At 27.9% G+C, this 6,243-nt stretch overlaps 1 long non-coding RNA gene across 1 annotated transcript; it reads right to left on the bottom strand.

Annotated features, from left to right (window-relative positions):
• Positions 1-326: 326 nt before the first annotated feature.
• Positions 327-3,414, bottom strand: LOC130803552 (uncharacterized). The gene is made up of 3 exons (XR_009039928.1): positions 1,140-3,414; positions 975-1,042; positions 327-521 (listed from the first exon to the last, which is right to left on the bottom strand). It is a non-coding gene; the product is annotated as an uncharacterized LOC130803552 (long non-coding RNA).
• Positions 3,415-6,243: the final 2,829 nt, after the last annotated feature.

Genomic DNA, 6,243 nt, shown 5'->3' with positions numbered 1-6,243 from the left:
ACGCTATATATATATATATATATAGGATCAAATAAAAAAGATTTTAAAATGAGAACGTTTTTTGTTTGATTTTGTTTTGTTACTATATATACAAAAAGGATACTATGTTATAAAGTACGAACATTCTAAAAATTATTTCATAGTTACTTTTCTGTGTAATACAGTTGCTTTTACAATTATGTGTAGAGTCCTTTTTACCCTTCTCATTTTCAACCCTTCTCATTAGATCTCTCCCATATATATATATATATATATATATATATATATATATATATATATATATATATATATATATATATATATATATATGAAAATGAGAAGGGGAGGGATCCAATGAGAAAGGGTATGAAAATGAGAAGGGTGAGAAGGATTTTGAGCCGTCGATTTCTCAAAGATCTAATGGCCTGGATAATGAACCAGAAAAATAGGGCAAGAAAAAAAAAAAGGCTGATTCGGTTTTTTTGAAGAACAATAGCGCCTTTCTCTTCCAAGCTATACTCTTCGAAAAACCTTCAATTGTTCTGCGAAAACATTCCAACTAAGAGAATTTATCCAGATCATATAGCATAAAAACGCAATAATTAATAATTTCATCATTTGTATTTCGCATGACATTGCCTATAATTGTGATAATCGCAAAATAAAACCAAATGATAAACCCTAAAAATCAAATACCAGAATAATACTCAAATAAACACCTAAAAATCGAAGAATAATCCCTAAAAACAAACGAATAATCACCAGTAAACAAACGAATAATCACAAACCAATAAACAAACGAAGCTTCGAAGAACAAAAAATAGGATAACCTTGAAATTGTAAACTAAAAACTCAATTACCAACCAGTAAACACTAAAAAATTGCAGAATAAACCCTAAAAACACAAAATAAACGAAGAACGAAGCTTAAAAAGCCTAAAAACTCAAAAAGAAAAAAAACGCAATAATCACACACCAGATCAATAATGGACGAACCTAAAAAGCTTCGAAGAACAGAGTAGCCTTGAAGATAATCACACACCAGCAAACAAACGATCTTTAATCTGGATGGAAATAGAAGAGGAAAATGTAAAATTCAAGATCAAGAAAACGGTGAGAATGAAAATCGCATGAGAGAGAGATAGAAAAGGAAAATCGCACGAGAAGGAAGAAAAACAAAAGTGAACCGCGTGCAAGGTTAAACCGGTTTGCTGAAAAAAAAAAAAAAAAAACGGTTATAAAAGGCCATGAACCGCGTGCAAGGATCAAACTCATCCTGACCACCAATCTTTAATCTGAATGGATGAAATTCCTTCCCACCTTTCTCATTTTGAGACCCTTTCTCATTTGATCCTAAATCTATATATATATATATATATATATATATATATATATATATGATCAGTTTGATATATACTAATATATAGTGGGTCAAAATTCATTTCTATATGGATTCAACCAATTCAACTGCTATTTATGTATATTATAGACACAATTTAATATTATTAGAATTTTTATTCAAATTACATAAGTCAAAGTTTAAAATATACCGGTACCTAAATTCTCCCTACTTATAAAATGCAAGAACCTTGATGAACAACATTTAAGTACAAAATTCAAAATCATTATACACTCCAAATAAAGCCAATACTCGAAATGTTAAAGCCATTAGACACAGTAGATCTTTTTTAAACATAGGTGTGTTAAAACAAAACATGGAGTGACAAAATGATAGAGTATATGACCTCAAAGATTGTACCTTTAGCTTCAGAAAACACATCAAAAATTGTACCTGTAACTTCAGAAAATACATCAAATCAGTTTAAATCAGCAAACTGTAATATTCACCTGCCAAATAAAAACATTTACAGAAACACATCCAAATTAAAGGACCAAATAAAGCAGAAAAAAAGAGGGGAAAGACTATGGTATGGATCAGGTAAAAACCTGAAAAGACAAACTTATACTACTTTGTCACGTTGAAATTGCTACATCCGAGTAAGTATTTCATTTATGGAATGGCACGGAGGGAGTATTTCAGTCATCAACAAGATCTGATATCATGTAAACTAATAGTAATTTTTTCCTGCAAAAGTACAGATCATCTAATTATGTAATTCGTTCTACAACTTGTAATGGCTAATTAGTACAAAATTTCAGCTTTCACTATATAAATTAAGTCAGTAATCTCCAGATCCACTCACTAAACAACAGTATTATATCACTCAACAACTACCATTTTATATAAATTATGTTTATATCATGCTCCAACATCATTATTATACTTGGTACATTCGTCGTAAAAACTATAATCAGGGTTTGAGCTGATTAATGACCACATACCATATATACCCTAATCGAAAGAAATAAAGAGGTTGCAATCAATGAAACCCTCAATCTGATCGTCAGGGCTTGAACAGAGTGATGACGATATTTCACACATACCCGGCCCTAATCAAAAGAGGAGGTTGCGGTCAATTAAAACTCTCAACCCGATTAGGGTTTAAACAGAGTGATGACGACATACCATACACATCCTACTCGAAAGAAATAAAAACGTTACAGTCAACAAAACCCTCAACTCGAGAATAGTCTGCAAATGAAAATAAATGATCTAGTACAAAAAAAACACCCCTTAAATTGAATATATAGAAACATATATGAAGTATAAGATTTATAAAAAAGAATGAGCTATATATACCTTTATCAAAAGAGATAATATAGCGATTCAAATTTGCATCAACGTATTGAGTATAAAACATTACATTAAATACATAAAAACATAGAAAAAAATAAATGATCATAATAAAATAAAAGACTTTGAAAAAATAATCAAGATTAGATAAAATTATTAAGAATAAATAAATAAATAAATAAGATGCTTATGGGGGAGGGCTTACCTACAGATTAGGAATATATAACTGATAAAATTATCAACTTGATTGTCTAATTACTTAGACAAATTTATAAATAATAAGCCATTTATTGCCGCTGCAGCATCATCAAGATTCTCATATCCTTACAAGTTGCAACCTTTTACCTCATTCAATCTTTTTTTTTTTATTTTTTTGGGTTAATTATTACATATATAACAATTTAATTATATATAACAATTAGACCCAAAAAAGGAAAATATGAGATTAAAGATGGAAGTGAAGAGGGTTGTGAATCTTGATGGTGCTGCATCGGCAAACAACGACTGATATAAATTTCAAAACGCCGTCGTTAGTCCAATAGAAACCCATATAAACCCTAACCCTAATTTTTTATAATATGAATGAATAATTATTTGTAGAAAAGGAAATATAAGAACAACCCCATTTAATTTTTAATATATTAATTTGTGGGTAGGTTTAATTTTTACAGATAATAGAACCCTTTTCTTAAAAAAAGAAAAAAAAAAAAAAAAAAAAAAGAAAAGCTGAGAAAAGTGAGGTTTCAGGGGTTTGTGAGGAAGTGAAGTTTATGATATGAAGAGGGGATATAAATAAGGGAGGAGTGAGATTATGAGGGATTATTATTGGTTGGTTCTCAGGAATTTGTCTGTTTTTTTTAATAAAATAAAAAATTGAAAAATAAAAATAAATGGAGTGTGTATTGAGGGAGAGAAAGGGATTTAAGACCCACAACAGTTATACATCGCGATCCAAGATACCAGATTTTTACTCGCAGTAGAGAGTTATGAGGGGGGGACCTTATAATTGCTCGCTGACCAAGTCTCTTTACTATATATATCTATGTTCATGGTAATATCGTGAAATATAATTATTTTTTTAATATTTTTTTTAAGTATTTTAGAGAATTTTTACATACAAGCATAGGAAATTAGAAATTAACTTTTTAAAGGTGATATCATGGTAACATGTGAGAATTAAACTCATGTTATAAAGGTAAAAGAAAAAATCTTATTCACTAGACTAACTTAAAATTTTAATGAAATATGAATAATAATATAGTCAGGAGTGGATCGACCGAGAATGGGAGAATAATGACAAAGTGAGCAAATTCCTTAGTGCTTCCAATTTTAAGAGGTTCAATTGTTGGTTGTTGAATCGACTAATTCAATTATTAATTTGTTTGACTAGTTGTATAAATTAGTCCTTAATGAAAATATTGCATAATTAGTCGTTTTGTTGTTTGTTGGTTGTTTAATACAGATAAAGTTTTATATATTAAGTTATAAGCCATTAAAGACGATATCTAAGAGACTAAAATAAATTTTTATTTTGACCCGAAAAGGAGATCTTAGCCAAATTAAATCATTTACCAAATAAGTTTTCTGGTTATTCAACTAACAAACAACCAAAAATCTAAAAATCAACCAAAAAACTTATTTAAAAATCAGTTACCAAATGCGATTATATACTTTTAATATATTTTTATATTGAATAAATGCGTTTTCTTAAATAGAAGTATAGAAATTATATTGCATAAATTTTTTAAAAGTTTCTTATTTTTAAACCTAAAATGAGATCATAGCTAGATTTGATTTATCTTCAAGGCTTTTACATAAAACTCCATAATAATTATTTTGTTTTAAAGGGAGATTACATTTGGAAAATTTGGTTGCCTAGAGCTATAAGGTGATGAGGTAAGGTGGGAGGTCCTCTAGGATGATGTACAAAGATAGCTAAAGAGGTAAAATTTACTTGTCTCTATCATAAAATAGCCTGTGACCCAATTTGATGTTTTAGGTTTCTTGCTATTTAATGTTTTGCGTCTTCCACAAGCATTCAATAATATTGACTTTAGTCTTAACCCTGCTCCCCTCTTATTATTGTTCTACACTTATGCAAATGTTAGAAAGTAGGAAAAGTTATCATTAATAATATATATACTGATTTAAGAGAGTATTTTTCTAAAATATCACTAACATGTTAAAAATCAAATTATATGAGATTATATGAAAAAAATTGGTAAATTAATTAATAAACTAAAGTCGATATTATTCTAGGTTAATACCCTTAAGTTGTTGTTATTCATGGTTAATCAAAAGTTGATATTATTGTAGAAAAATTAACGAAATATTATATTTTTTACAATAATTTTCCTAAAATAAAGAAAGCTACCTTAATTCTTTCTTCTTGTTCGATATATTTATGAGTCTCAAACTAATTTAGTTCTTTTTACAAACATTATAGGAGCTGTTATTAGTTATTATGATGCATGTGCAAGTTTCATCCATTTTTCATTTTAAAATAGTCATGTATGAGAGGATGAAGAGAAGTCATTTCATTCACTTCTAAGTCTTCATCAATGCTATTGAAATTGACTTCTTTTCACATATATCATTATTAATAGCAATTTTAAAGGGACATAGAAGTAACATTTTATATCTCAAATTTACTACTAACAAAAATATGAGATATTTTTAAGCCGAGAAATTCGACCTCATGAGCTTGTCTAGAAAAAATGGTACTTAATTAGCCCAACTAAAGATTTGATTCTCATCATTGAGTGTTTTACTTAATGTTTCATATTGAAATTAATATTTAAGATTAACTTTGATATGAGGTTTGGTAATTAATGATATAATTATTCGAGTAAATGATAAATAAGGAACTTTTAACATTCTTGCAATCCACCATTAAATTAATGGGTCAATGAAATCGCGTAATTCACTTTCTCATCCAATTATAACTTTCCAAATATAAATAAAAAAAAATATGTAACTAAGTCATGATTTTCAGCCTAATTTTCTCTTTAAAAATCCCACAAAATTCTAACTTTCCAATTTAAACTAATAAGCTAATTACTCATGATAAAGATTCTAATTAACTTTTAGTTCTTAAAAACAAAATATTTCTTACCACAAAACATGAGAATTAAAGTCAAATCTTTATGTTATAATAAAGTAATAAACTACATTTAAATGTAACGTTCTTCTTTTACGACATTGGCTAACTTGGATCGGAATCACCATAAATTACTTTTTGTGTGTTTCACATACTCTTTTTTAATCTGTTTCATCATATTTTTTTTATTTTATAGTTAAATAATAATTTATTAATTTTTCTTAATATTTTCACTAATTGCCATTAACGCAGATTTGTTAACAGACAAATGTGAAAGGACAACATTAATTTAAATTTTAAATATATTAAAAAAACTAAACTTAAAAAACAATCAATATTCCTTGGAAAGTTTAAAAGAACCATTTTTTTAATTGTAATTCACATGGGCTTAACTATCTTTTTCCTATGTTTTAAGGAGCAGAATCTATCAGTCCACGTAATGTGTATCTTCTTAAATCTGTACAACACGC

Source organism: Amaranthus tricolor, chromosome 17 (assembly GCF_026212465.1).
Source record: "Amaranthus tricolor cultivar Red isolate AtriRed21 chromosome 17, ASM2621246v1, whole genome shotgun sequence".
In the NCBI taxonomy this organism is placed as follows: Eukaryota; Viridiplantae; Streptophyta; class Magnoliopsida; order Caryophyllales; family Amaranthaceae; genus Amaranthus; species Amaranthus tricolor.
This window is presented reverse-complemented; position numbering and strand designations above follow the sequence as displayed.